Source organism: Hemitrygon akajei, chromosome 31 (assembly GCF_048418815.1).
Source record: "Hemitrygon akajei chromosome 31, sHemAka1.3, whole genome shotgun sequence".
Taxonomy (NCBI): Eukaryota; Metazoa; Chordata; class Chondrichthyes; order Myliobatiformes; family Dasyatidae; genus Hemitrygon; species Hemitrygon akajei.
The window spans coordinates 3,916,374-3,931,365 of NC_133154.1; the positions used below are offsets into that span (position 1 = coordinate 3,916,374).

General features: G+C 46.3%; 1 protein-coding gene across 2 annotated transcripts in view; it reads left to right on the plus strand.

Annotated features, from left to right (window-relative positions):
* The first annotated feature begins 2,278 nt into the window (after positions 1-2,278).
* csf2rb (colony stimulating factor 2 receptor subunit beta) overlaps positions 2,279-14,992 on the plus strand; it is a 68,303-nt gene continuing 55,589 nt past the window's right edge. Inside the window, exon 1 of one of the 2 annotated variants that reach the window (XM_073033735.1) lies at positions 2,279-2,659. The gene's annotated coding sequence lies outside the window, so the exon portion shown is untranslated. Of the gene's footprint in view, positions 2,660-11,482; positions 11,777-14,992 lie in introns of those variants that run through there. The other variant, XM_073033734.1, reaches the window with a different exon arrangement.

Consider the following 14,992-nt stretch of genomic DNA (forward strand, 5'->3'; position numbering starts at 1 on the left):
AATCTCGTCTATAATCACTAATACAAATGCCATGAAACCTGCAGTGGCAACAGTACACTGTTGATATATGTATTGATATAATATACAATATATATATTGTACATGTATTGATATACATAGAAAATTACTGAGAGTTACCATTGAAAACGTTATTTTATTTAGTCTATTAAACCAATGACTTGACAGGATGATAAGAGCCTTAGATCTAGTTGATAGCCAGAGACTTTTTCCCAGGGCAGAACTGGTTAATACAACTGTGACGAGAAACCGAGAGGAGGATAGATAGGACTCAAGTGTGCGAGTATCCGAGAGCAGAAACAAATCTGAAACAAAGGCAGGGTTCGGAACTAGATACTAGACAAGAATCCAAAGTTGAGCTGACAATGGAGCACTGGACCTCAGTTCAGGTGCTCGTTAAATATTAAAATCCTGGCACCTGAACACGGCCACAAGTTAGAGGGGCGGGCCGAGTCTTTAAAGGGGCTTCGCCAGCTATCGGTATTCCAGGGAGCTGGAGCGTCTAAACTCCAGAAGCTGGTCTGTATCATAACATAATTTTCAGGTGATTGGAGGAAAGTATAGGAGGGGGGGGGTGGATGTCAGAGGTAGTTTTTTTGCACAGTCAATGGTGGATGTATGCAACGTCCTGCCAGAAATGATGGTAGAAGCAGACATTTAAAATGCTGATGATAGAAAAATGGACGGCCACGTATGAGGGAAGGGTTCGGGTAACCTTAGAGGAGATTAAAAGGCCTGCACAGTGCTGTAGCATTCAGTGTTTTAAATAGTGCAAAGGAAGAACAGTGAGGTGGTGTTCATGGGTTCATGGACCATTCAGAAATCTGATGGCAGAACGGAAGGAGCTGTTCCTAAAAGACTGAGTGTGTGTTTACAGGTTCCTGTACCTCCTCTCTGATTGTAGTAATGAGCAGAGGGCATGTCCCAGACAGTGAGGATGTCATGAGCCCGTGGGCTTGCCGTAGAACGTTTAACCTTCTCGGTTTCTAGAGCACCTATATTTACTCATTATCTTAACTAGAATTATTAAGCCCTTGTGCTTCCGGTTTAAACTTGTCAAGTTAATTGTGACTGGCACAGGTTTTCCTCATTCTATGATTATTTAAAGAGGTCTCTAGTTGGCTTTTCAGTGGGATCTTACTGTGTCATGGAGGATGAATTGTTTTGTGGTGTTACTCAGTCATCAGTCTGAGGCTCTGTTGGTATGCCTATGCCTAACCCCCTTGTCTCTGTCTCTTTGTGGCTATTCTGCCATTCCTCCACCCTTGGGTTAAGGTGTGAGCCTGTCAACTGCCACTCCTTGTTTGAGGTGATGCCAATGACCACTGTGACAGAGGGAGCCTCCAAACTTGGGTCCAGCCTGCGAGCACCCTCTGTACCAGAGGGTCCTTTATGATAGATTCCGCCTCCTTGAGAGGCCAGTTTGAGCTGACCCTGAGTGTTTTTCCAGACCCTGAGCTGGCACATGCTTGGTTAAGGTACAAACCACAGCCTGGAGTTCCGATGGAGATGATTCTTCTCAATTTTTAGAGATGCATCACAGAAGGGCTGAGATAGAGCGGATGTGGAGACGCTGTTCCCAGTAGTGGGAGAGTCCAGGAACAGATGGCACAGCCTCAGAATAAAAGGAATTCCTCATCCCTTCAGAACAGGGAGACGAGGAGGAATTTGTTTAGCCAGATGGCCGTGGAGGCTAAGTAACTGGCTATATTTAAAATGGAGGTTGATGAGGAGGGATTTCCTCAGGAGATGATCTGTGGAATTTGTTGTTGCTGTGGAGGTCATTGGGTATATTTAAGGCAGAGGTTGATTGATAGGTCAGGGCGTGAAGGGATACGGGGCGAGGGCAGGAGATTGGGGCCGAGAGGGAAATGGGTCAGCCATGATGAAACGGCAGCGTTGATACAATGGGCCAAAAGGCCTAATTCTGTTCCTATCTTTTATGGTTTTATGGGTAGGAGCCTGTGTGAGGGTGGAAGGGGGGGGGGGTGTTTTGTCGGTTTTGTTGTAGCCGTCCGTGTTGCTCTGCTGAACATGTGGGGCATGCTATGCTTGCGGGCTGCCCCCCCAGCACAACCAGGGGTCGTGTTGGTTGTTAACGCATTACAAGATTCAAGATTGTTCAATGCCATTTCCAGTACACGCGAGTAAAGGAGAGAACGAAGTGATTCTAAATCCGGATCCGAAAAAAAACCCCCTGTTATGTACACGTGAATTTGAATCAGAGTCTAGGGGAGGTTCTGTATGTTTTCCTAGACTGTTTCCTCTCCTGGGAGTTCGCTCTCGGGCCCGACTACCCTGCTGCACTTGCTTCATTCGGACGAAACTGATTCACTTTCCTTGGAAATTCCCAACTTCTCACAGAGGGAGAAAAAGTCCCAGTGGAGGCGAGACGTGAAGAACAGCAATGCCTGCTTCAGCCGACCCCGCTGGAAAGAATGTTACAGCTTCGCTGTAAGTCCAGAAACTTCACATCGGGGAGGAGGGTGAGAGGGTAGGAGAGTCTGAAACCTCCCCCTTCTACGAGGCGGCGAGGGCCGCGTCCACGCCAATCTAGAAGCTGGCAAAGGCAGGGATCAAGGACGTCAAACACCCTCATCAGAGTTGGCTGTCTGACTGGGAAATGCACGCTGAAGACTTGGTAAGCTCTCGCTCCTTTAACATTAAAGCACTCGCTTTATTCAGTCGGGGTTATTTGCCTTGTTCGCTCATCAAACTACCATTCAAAACCCGCGTCTGAAGTAGAGATATGCGTAAAAGTATTTCGAATTAACTGTTAAAGTGAGGAGTTACCCAGTGTGACTTTAACCGTCACTTTAAGTTAGACGCAGTAGCCCCGTCGGTAGGTTTCTCTTGTACCTAATAAAGTGGCCACTGCGTATGCTTGTGGTCTTTTGCTGCCGTAGCCCGTTCATTCATTTCCATGTTCAACGTGCTGTGTGTTCAAAGACGCTTACTGCACGCCGCTGCTGTAACCCGAGTTTATCCGAGTTACCGTCACCTTCCCGGTCACTCTCCTCACCCGCGGGACCGGGCGTGGGACTTCGCTTTAAACTCTGCTGTGCCGAGAGTATTTGCCACCGCTGTTGAAACACGTGTTTGTAGTTACTGTCACCTGCCTGTCAGCTTGAACCAGCCTGGCCGTTCTTCTCAATGACAATATCTTCAGCCAATTGTGTGGCCGCAAATGCTCCGCCTTTTTCCTGCTGGTCTCACCTGTGACCTGTCACCTGGTTCCCCCCTCCACCCCCTGCCTGGTCTCGCCTGTGACCTGTCACCTGGTTCCCCCCTCTCCCCTGCCTGGTCTCGCCTGTGACCTGTCACCTGGTTCCCCCCTCCACCCCCTGCCTGGTCTCACCTGTGACCTGTCACCTGATCCCCCTCTCCCCTGCCTGGTCTCGCCTGTGACCTGTCACCTGGTTCCCCCCTCCAACCCCTGCCTGGTCTCACCTGTGACCTGTCACCTGGTTCCCCCCTCCAACCCCTGCCTGGTCTCACCTGTGACCTGTCACCTGGTTCCCCCTCCACCCCCTGCCTGGTCTCACCTGTGAACTGTCACCTGGTTCCCCCCTCCAACCTCTGCCTGGTCTCACCTGTGACCTGTCACCTGGTTCCCCCCTCCAACCTCTGCCTGGTCTCACCTGTGACCTGTCACCTGGTTCCCCCCTCCAACCTCTGCCTGGTCTCACCTGTGACCTGTCACCTGGTTCCTCTCCACCCCCTGCCTGGTCTCACCTGTGACCTGTCACCTGGTTCCCCCCTCCACCCCCTGCCTGGTCTCGCCTGTGACCTGTCACCTGGTTCCCCCCTCCACCCCCTGCCTGGTCTCGCCTGTGACCTGTCACCTGGTTCCCCCCTCCACCCCCTGCCTGGTCTCGCCTGTGACCTGTCACCTGGTTCCCCCCTCCAACCTCTGCCTGGTCTCACCTGTGACCTGTCACCTGGTTCCTCTCCACCCCCTGCCTGGTCTCACCTGTGACCTGTCACCTGGTTCCCCCCCTCCACCCCCTGCCTGGTCTCGCCTGTGACCTGTCACCTGGTTCCCCCCTCCACCCCCTGCCTGGTCTCGCCTGTGACCTGTCACCTGGTTCCCCCCTCCACCCCCTGCCTGGTCTCGCCTGTGACCTGTCACCTGATCCCCCTCTCCCCTGCCTGGTCTCGCCTGTGACCTGTCACCTGATCCCCCTCTCCCCTGCCTGGTCTCGCCTGTGACCTGTCACCTGGTTCCGCCCTCTCCCCTGCCCACCTTCTTACTCTGGCTTCTTCCCCCTTCCTTTCCAGTCCTGTTGAAGGGCCTTGAGCTGAAAATCTTTACTCATCTCCATAGATGCTGCTTTACCTGCTGAGCTCCCCCAGCATTCTGTGTGAGTGAGTTACTGCAAATTTCCAGCATCTTGTGTTTGCAGCTTCCCATCAATTCAGCAAGGGCCTCTGGAGAAGCTCGTTTTATTCATTGGGATACTGCATGGCCCTTTGCAACCAGAAATCCCCGATTTAACCCTGGCCTAATTTACAATGTCTAATTAACCTACCAACCTTTGGCCTGTGGGAGGAAACCAGAGCACCCAGAGGAAAGCCACGTGGCCCTGGGGAGCACGTACAAACTCCTTACAGGCAGCAGTGGGAATTGAACCCGGGTTGCTGGTACTGTAAAGTGTTGTGCTAACCACTACCCGGAGAGATTAAAGACGTGGGTTCGCAAGCCAAGGGGTTGGTTGAGAGAAGATTGAGGGGAAACAAGATTTACAACTGGCAGGCTAAGGAGCACGGAGAATGTGGCATCTGGGGAGATCTGGTAGGAGGACTTCGTCCTTTACGGTCCTGATGAAGAATACAAAAAAAGCACCATAGAATCAGTGAAAGGCTGTCCCAGCAGGGCAGCTAGACAACCAATATGCAAAATACAACACATTTCGGAAGTGAGTCCATAGGTTGTGGGAACAGTTCAGCGATGGGGTGAGTGAAATTATCCCCTCTGGTTTGAAACTCTGATGGTTGAGGGTTAGTAACTGTTACTGGATCTGGTGGTGTGGTTCCTGAGGCTCCTGTACCCTCTTCCCGATGACAGCAATGAGATTGCCCTGGCTGGTCAGGGGTCCTTAATGGTGGATGATGATGGAGGGGTTTGCTGATGATAGTTGATGTTGGAGGGTTTCCTGATGATGGATAATGATGGTGGGGTTTCCTGATGATGGAAGGATTTCCTGATGATAGATGATGATTGATGATGGAAGAGTTTCCTGATGATTGATGATGATGGAGGGGTTTCTCAATGGATGATGATGATGATGGAGGGGTTTCTCAATGGATGATGATGATGATGGAGGGGTTTCCTGATTATTGATAATGATGATTGGGTTTTCTGATGATGGACGCTGCTTGAGTTTGAGGAGCTTATTGTGTTCCTGTGAGGTTGGAAAGGAGTGTGTTTGATGGAGTGGTGGAGAGCATGAAACACTATAACACAATACTGTGCCAACCTTAAACCTACATCAAGATCAATTTAACCCTTCCCTTGTACATAGCCCTCCATTTTTCTTTCATCCGTGTGCCAATCAGTCTCTTAAATGTCCTTCATGTATCTGCCTCTACCACCACCCCGGCAGTGTGTTCAGCTACCCACCACTCTGTGTGTAAAACAAAACTACCTCTGACACTCTCCCTTCATTCACCTGAAAAAATTATGGTCTCTCAAACTAGTCATCTTTTGATAACGTTTTAAAAACATCTCACTAAAAATTGTCTAGCTTTATGTAAGACCAAAACATAAGAGTTAAAGTGGCCACCTCAATATTACATCTGTCACAAATGGGATTGATGTTGGAAAATATACATGCTGGTTTGTCCTTTGACATATCTGCCCGATGCACTGCCTTGAACTGTATCAAGGAATGGCAGGCACAAATAGATGAGTTATTAACCAAATGAAAAATTTTACTCCATTGATTATCTGAAAACGACTCTTGAAATTCTAGTTCCCAAGCATGTTTAATTTTATTGTTAGATACCATTCATAATTTCAATAACCGTTTATAAATTATAGCTATCAACCCTTTTTGAAATGGTTTAAGCTGAAAGAGTGCATCTGTCATATTAGGTGGATAAGCAGAAGGGTAATTTAGCAGCAAACCATGTAAAACTAATCATTTTTGCCCTGAGAAAAAGTCTGTCCAAGACTGTGCACTCTATGTATGCCTCTTGTCATCTTGTAGACCTCTACTCTGCCACACTTCATGCTGAAGACAGTCGGCCACACCTTCCCATTGTCTGAGGACTGTTTAGATCAACCTCAGAAGGTTTAAATTCAACTGCAGCACATCTCCAGAAGCTTGGAGCTAAACTCATGGGAAAGGTGGATCTGCCTGGGAGCCATGGAGCTGAAACACTAAGATCATAAGGCGTAGGATCAGAATTAGCCCATCAAGTCTGCTCTGCCGTAATAACAGGTTTATAATCCCTCTCAACCACGTTCTTCTGACTTCTCCGTGCAACGTTTGACACACTTACTAATTAAGAACCTATCAACCTCCGTCTTAAATGCACCCAGTGACTTGCCCACCACAGCAACCTGTGGCAATGAATTCCACAGATTCACCACCCACTGGCTAAAGAAATTCCTCATCTCTGTTCTAAAGGGACGTCCCTCTATTCTGAAGCTGTGCTCTTTGATCCTAGACTCTCACACCAGAGGAAACTTCCTCTCCGCGTCTATTCTGTCTAGCCCTTTCAATATTTGGTAGGTTTCAATGAGATACCCCTCATTCCTCTAAACACCAGAGAGTTCAAACGCTCCTCCTATCTTAACCCTGTCTTTTCCCGGGATTGTTTTTGTGAACCTCCTCTGGACCCTCTCCAACGACAGCACATCCTTTCTTAGATAAGGGGCCCAAAACTCCAACTGCAGCCTGACCAATGCGTTACAAAGCCTCAGTAATACACCAGGCAGTGCATCTCTTGCCTTGATGCACCCTGCAGCAGAGGGCTGCACCACAATGACCCCGTAATCCAGCTCCAGCAGGTTCACTGAGAAAGTCACAGGTCAAAGAGATCCCTCAGCCGAGCCCTCACAAATGCCCTCCAGGAAATCTTTGTTGGATTGGGTTGTAGAATCATGTGCTTTTTTTTTTGTATACTTGCTTATATTTTTATATAATGACATGCAATGCCTATAAAAGGCAGTCACTCCCCTTGGAAGTTTTCATGTTTTATTGTTTTACAACATTGAATCACAGTGGATTTGATTTGGCTTTTTTGACACTGATCAACAGAAAAAGACTCGACCGTGTCAAAGTGAAAACTAATCTTTACACAGTGATCTAAATTAATTACAAATATAAAACACAAAATATTTTATTGCATAAGTATTCACCCCCTTCAAGTCAGTATTTAGTAGATGCACCTTTGGCAGCAATTACAGCCTTGAGTCTGTGTGGATAGGTCTCTAACAGCTTTGCACATCTGGGCACTGCAATTTTTCCCCATTCTTCTTTATAAAACTGTCCAAGCTCTGTCAGATTGCATGGAGATTGTGAATGAACAGCCCTTTTCAAGTCCAGCCACAAATTCTCAATGAATTGAGGTCTGGACTCTGACTTGACCATTCCAGGACATTAACTTAATTGTTTTTAAGCCATTCCTGTATAGCTTTGGCTTTATACTTGGGGTCATTGTCTTGCTGGAAAACAAATTTTCTCCCAAGTCACAGTTCTCTTGCAGACTGCATCAGGTTTTCCTCCAGGATTTCCCTGTATTTTGCTGCATTCATTTTACCCTCTACCTTCACAAGCCTTCCAGGGCCTGCTGCAGTGAAGCATCCCCCACAGCATGATGCAGCCACCACCGTGCTTCACGGTAGGGATGGTGAGTTTCTGATGATGTGTGGTGTTTGGGTTACGCCAAACATGGTGTTTAGTCTGATGGCCAAAGTGCTCAATTTTGGTTTCATCAGACCATAGAGCCTTCTTCCAGCTGACTTCAGAGTCTCCCTCATGCCTTCTGGCAAACTCTAGCTGAGATTTCATGAGATTTTTTTCAACAGTGGCTTTCTCTTTGCCACTCTCCCATAAAGCTGTGACTGGTGAATCACCCAGGCAACAGTTGTTGTATCCGCAGTCTCTCCCATCTCAGCCTCTGAAGCTTGTGACTCTTCCAGAGTTGTCACAGGTCTCTTGGTGGCCTCTCTCACTAGTCCCCTTCTTGGATGGTCACTCAGTTTTTGAGGACAGCCTGCTCTGGGTAGATTTACAGCTGTGCCAAATTCTTTCCATTTGTTGATGATCGACTTAACTGTACTCCGAGGGATATTCAGTGACTTGGAAATGTTCTTGTATCCATCTCCTGACTTGTGTTTTTCAATAACCTTTTCGAGGAGTTGCTTGGAGTGTCCTTTTGTCTTCATCGTGTAGTTTTTGCCGGGATACTGACTCACCGGTATCTGGACCCCCCCAGATACCTTCCAGGTGTATTTTTACTCCAATCAATTGAAAGCACCTTATTTGCACACAGTGATCTCCATTAAACTAATTAGAAACACAGAAAACCTACAGCACAATACAGGCCCTTCAGTCCACAAAGTTGTGCTCAACATGTCCCTACCTTAGAAATCACTGGGCTTACCTATAGCCCTCTATTTTTCTAAGCTCCATGTACCTATCTAAAAGCCTCTTAAGAGACCCCATCGTATCTGCCTCTTGAATTATGTGACTTCTGAAGCCAATTGGCTGCACCAGTCATATTAGAGGCGATGTAGTCAATTATTTGGTGTTTTACATTTGTAATTAATTTAGAACTATTTGTAGAGATCTGTTTTCAATTTGACATGAAAAAGTCTTTTCTGTTGATCAGTGTCAAAAAAAAACAAATTAAACCTACTGTGATTCAACATTGTAAAACTCAAAACATGAATACTTTTTATAGGCACAGTATATGCACTGAGTGGCCACATTACTAGGTACCTCCTAATACCGAGTGTACGCTTGAGGTCTGCTCCTATTGTAGCCCATGCTTCAAGGTCTGATGTGTTCTACGTTCAGGAATGCTCTTCTACGTCCAGCTGTTGTGTGTGTGTGTGTGATCCGTTAGTCTCGTGAGACCGTGGATCTGCGCCTGGTATGGTTTCCAGGGCGCAGGCCTGGGCAGGGTTGTATGGAAGACCGGCTGTTGCCCATGCAGCAAGTCTCCCCTCTCCATGACACCGATGTTGTCCGAGGGAAGGGCAAGGGCTGATGCAGCTTGGCTCCGGTGTCGTCGCGGGAGTTGCCAGAACGAGGTTGAAGACGACGTTGGACTGCCTTAGGGACTCCAGCTCCGGATTTGTCCTCAGGGTTTACTCCTGAAGCCTTTCCCATGAGTGGGTATGGCCGCAAGGCTGCGGAGGTTTGAAATCAGAGTTTTCCCTCTCATAGATGGACTGCCTTCCCAGGCTGACGAGCTCCATCGACCCGAAACACTGGTTTTAAGGCACCAGGACCCGCCTTCGCCCCTCCTCCTGTCAGTAGAAACAGTTCCACTGGGCTTAGAGGCTAAGCCACACAAGAAGGCCAGGAGCTGGACTTGGCTGTCAGAGGCTCTTTGAGGTGCATGCTGTGAGGAACACTTTTGGGTAGTGAGAGCTTGTCCCCACTACCACTCCTCAGCTTGACAACCTTGGAACCAATTGTTGTCATGTGTGTAATTTGAGTTACTGTCACTTTCCTGTCAGCTTGAGTCAATCTGGCCATTCATCTTTGAACTCTCTCACTAACAAGGCATTTTCATCTACAGAAGTGCATTCACTGGATGTTTTTTTTTGGTTTCTCACGCTAATTCTCTGTAAACTCTAGAGACTGTTATGCGTGAAAATCCCAGGAAATCAGCAGTTTCTGAGATACTCAAACCAGCCCATCAAAGTCATTTAGATCACATTTCTTCCTCATTCTGACGTTTGGTCTGAACCTCTTGACCATGAATGCATGATTTTATGCATTGAATTGCTGCCACGTGATTGGCAGGGTGGATATTTACCTTAACGAGCAGGTGTACAGGAGTACTTACTAAAGTGGCCTCTGAGTGTACGTGTAATTGTTCAGTGAAATGCACCGTTTACATCAACAGCCAACACAGTCTGAGGATGTGCTGGGGGAGCTTGCTTCTGGCACCAAGATAGCGTGCCCACAGCTCACTACCCAGCCTCCACCTCTTTAGATGTGGGAGGAAACCGGAGCACCTCGAGGAAACCCAGGGGCTCACTGTTCTGTTGTGCTTTTGCCGGGACACTAAATGGCTGAGGTGGCAAACCAAAAGCCCGTAAGACATCGGAGCAGAATTAGGATATCATAGCCAAATTATTATCCCTCTCAACCCCACTTTCCTGCCTTCTCCCTGTAATCTTTGACATCCTTACAAATCACGACCCTATCAACCTCCACTTTAAATATACCCAATGACTTGGTGTCCACAGCCGCCTGTGGCAACGAATTCCACAGATTCACCACCCTCTGACTAAAGAAATTCCTCCTGAAAGGGGAGGGATTTGTTAAAAGATATAGACTTATGAAATGCCAGAGTCATTTGCAGGCACCACGTTTGTTCCAGCAACGTTGCCACAAGGTTTAAAGTTCTTGGATCCCAGTTGGTGGGAAGCCGAGTGGAAGGGTGAAACAAGGTTCTGGAGACCAGGCCTCAGCCAGAGTGTGTGCCATGTTGGATGGTCACAATCTGTGATGGCAATTTGCTTCTACTCCTGCTCCAATGGTTGAATGATTATGGCCATCTATTGAAGACCAAGAATACTGAAGGCAGGGGAGATCCATGAGGGAGGAAGAGAGGTTGTGCGTAGGTGCCATTGAAGAAAATCTTGGGTAACGCTTACTGCAGCAGGAACTGTTAACGGCAAAAGAGGGCAAACAGAGATGGGGAAACAGTCGGACAGACAGATAAGGCAATGGAGAGAGGTGGGGGAGAGAGAGAAAATAGGGAGAGGTAGAGAATGTGTATGAGAGACAGAGTGTCAGAGAAATAGAGACAGTGAGAAAGAGAGAGCTAGAGGAAGACAGAAGGAGAGAGAGATTGAGAGGGAGAAAGAGAGAACTGGAAAGTCAGAAAGAGATGGAGACAGAGAGAGGAAGAGAGCGAGAGAGAGAGTTTGAGAGAGTGTGAGAGAAAAAGTAGGAGAGAGAGTCAGGGAGGGAGAGACAGACAGAGAAAGGGAGAGGGGGAGAGAACTAGTCAGATGGGGAGAGAGGAGAGCTAGAAAGAATCAGAGACAGAGACAAAGACAAAAAGAGTGAGAGAGCTGGAGAGAGGGGGAGAGAGAGAGATGGACAGTAATAGACAGAGAGAGAGAGCTGGCTTGAAGTGTCCCAGTTTGCAAGTGGGAGAGAGTTGTAATTCTTGTTTTCTTGTCCCTCCCATACCCAGAGCTAGTCTTACAAATAAGTCATGACTCAGGGTGCATTTAGTGACGTTGGCAAAGAGTGCATTGGTCTTTCCAGGAAATCACAATAGCAGGGCTTGTTAAACACAAGAAAAGGCAAAGAGAGAGCCAGAGAGAAGTCAGAACGGGCAGAGAACACAGCAGGGAAAGAGACTGAGAGTTCTAAAGAAATGCTGACATCAATGAATTTATCAGAGTGATTCTCTCGAGGGGAAAAAGGGCCAGTTCTGCTCGATCCTTGCTGCGAGGAATTGTGTCCTGTCTCACCAAGCGAGCCTCCCGCAGCTGACAGTTGTCCTGTGAATGGGGAAGTGTGGAATTGCCCTGGATCATCTGTGCTGCAATGTAAGTAGCAATCGATAGGGCTGATCGGAAATCTTGATGGCTTGGGGCTGAGTAGATTTGGATTAATCCAGTAACGTGCCTACTAACGGAGGTCAGTAGTGCTGTGGGTATGTTATTGGATTTGTTATCTAGATTAGTGATCCAGATTCTGCCATGGGAACTGAGGGATTTATATTTAACTGGCTAAATAAATACGGAATTCTTATTGTTGGGGCATATTCTGAAGTTACAGTATACAGCAAATACTACTTTCACCAGCAACCAGTCTTCATACCTGAATGTGGATTGTAGATTGAGTTTGGGGGTGGCACAGTAGCGAAGTGGTTAGGCCACTGCTTTACAGTGCCAGTGAATGGGGTTCAATTCCTGCCACTGCCTCTAAGGAGTTCGTACGTTCTCCCCATGACCGTGTGGGTTTCCTCCGGGTGCTTCGGTTTCCTCACACAGTCCAAAGATGTACCGATTGGTAGGTTAATTGGTTGTTGTAAATTGTCCTGTGATTAGGCTCAGATTAAATCGGGGGACTGCTGGGCAGGGTGAATCAAATGGCCGGGACAGCCTATTCTGCACTGTGCCTCGATAAAAAAGCCCCCAGAACAATGGTGTTCCTGGAGCTGCATTTTGGGGTCAAATTGCAAACAAACAAACACTCACTGACCTGAGATGTCTGCATATGCATGGATGCAGCCCAGAATCGGTGGGAAATAACTTTCATTCTGGGTGTCTGGATTGTGGGTGCAAAGAAGGAGCTGTTTGGAAAACTATGTAATTCAAAGGAAGCATCGTAACTATAGGATTGTCCTGCTAAGGACCTTTGATCCTTAGCATGTAGAAATGTCACGTGTTACTGGGTCAGGCAGGTGTCTCCAATATGGTTCCTGCTTGTTTGGCCAAATAAAGACTTGTATGTCCACCAGCTTCAGTCTCTCTCCAGTGACTTTGTACAGTCAACAATTATTAAAGGAAGATAAGTGAGGATATGAGACTGGTGGGAATGCTCTGTAACAGTAATATGTTGTAATCCTTCCTGTGTTGTGAAATATGTATATTTCATATATACAAGAAGAATGTTTCCCTTGGCTGGTGTGTCAAGGAAATCAAAACAACAAATTATGGGACTGAAGGGGGGTCAGTGGCTGAAGCAACACCTCAGAGTTTTAAAGTTTCAAAGTAAAATTATTATCAGAACTTGTATGTCACCACATACAACCCCGAGATTCTTTTTCCTGAGGGAATACTCAGCAAATCTATTGAACAGTAACTGTAAAGAAGTTCAATGAAAGATCAAGTGCATTCAAGACAGCAAACTGTTGAAATTAAACTATAAATAAATATAACAAATAACAAGTTCTTGAAGTGAGATCATTGGTTGTGGGAACATCTCAGTAGATGAGTGTAGTTATCTCCTTTTGTTCAAGAGCCTGATGGTCGAGGGGTCGTAACTGTTCTTAAACCTGGTGGTGTGAGTCCTGAGGCTCTTGTACCTTCTACCTGATGGCAGCAGTGAGAAAAGAGCATGGCCTGGGTGGTGGGGATCTCTGATGATGGATGCTGCTTTCCTATGAGCGTGTTACATGTAGTTGTGCTTAATGGTTGGATGGGCTTTACCCATAATGTACTGGGCCAAATCCATGACCTTTTGTAGGGTTTTCCGTTCTAAGGTATTGGTGTTTCCATACCAGCCCGTGATGTGGCCAGTCAATACGCTCTCTGCTACGCATCCATAGAAGTTTGTTAAGGTTGTGATATCAGGCTGAAGCTCCGCAGTCTCCTGAGGAATAGAGGCACAGTTGTGCCTTCTTTGTGATTACATTTACTGTATGTGATGGGCCTTGCAAAGAGTAAAGGAATTGTTGCCAATTACACTTGAAGCCCTGCATCAGGACAGAATTATTTCCTTCCACACCCCCTCACAGATGCTGTTGGACCCCCTGGGTTCCTCCAGCAGATGGTTTGGTGTTCCAGATTCCAACATCTGCTGTCTCTTGTGTTAACATCTTCTAGAAGCAGAGGTCACAGCCTCAGTATCGGGGTCAGCCAACAAGGGCAGGGCAGAATTATTGAAATGAATTGGTTGCTGATAATGTTTCACTGCAACACTGGGCTGAATCCACACCTTGCGAACATCCTACAACTCTTATTTTTTGAAAATTATTTGCACATTCTACCCTTTTCACATGGGTTTCTTGTCAGTCTTTCAGACACCTCAGCACTGATCACTGTACAGAACCTACAGGCTCGCTTGCAAAGACTCTGCAACTTGTGTTGTCAGTAGAGTTGTGCATTTCATTACTCTGATTCCGGGGTGGCCAACCTTTTACGTTCCATGCGTCAATTTTATCACGCACGGGTTCAGATGCGCCATACAACTCTTGTACCCCCATTCAATTCTTGCAAAAATATGTTAATATGGACATATTTAACACTTTACATGATACATTGAATTAATATAAAAACAAGATGAACATTACTTACCTTAATGAGACTTTTAACAAATATGTTTTGTCGTCTTTTGATTTCTTCCTTTTTCTTAATCACATATTCTTTCTGTAACTCAGACCCAGGTACTAGCTTCAGTTTTCCTTCTATTTCAGTCTGATGTTGTGTTTTATAGTGTCTATTAAGATCATGTCTTCTATTATGTGAGGAAGTGTTTTCACAAACAATGCACAGCAGTTTTCCTGACGGACCCGCTATAAATAAGAACTGATTTTTCCCCACTGTTCATTGAATTCGCGCTTACTATCACTTTCTGCTTTTCTTTTGCTCGTTTTCTTTTGCACTGTGGTGGGTAACTGAATGTAAAAACAAGGCTTAATTTTTGAAAAAGTACAAAACTGCAAATGTTCACAAAGGATGAACAAAGCACAACTCCGTAGCATGCGAGTGTCAATTGTAAACTGACTGACAAAAACCTGCGACGCACCGCTGGTGCAGACGCCTGGCACCTCAGGATCAAACAAGTATCAAACGTGTATGAACAGTTATGGAACGTCTGCAGAACAAAAGTCCTTCTTTCCAGTTTGACTCATTGAACATATTTTTTAATTGAAAACAGATTAATAAGAAAGAAGGTAACACTTGCCAAAAGATGTGCACAAAATAATAAAATCAATAACAATAATTGTTAAGTTTTAGATTTATTCTCAGTAAAACCCATTTCTAGCTCTAAGATACTTGTATACCTGTTATAGATTTTTCTACAAACAGTTTTTG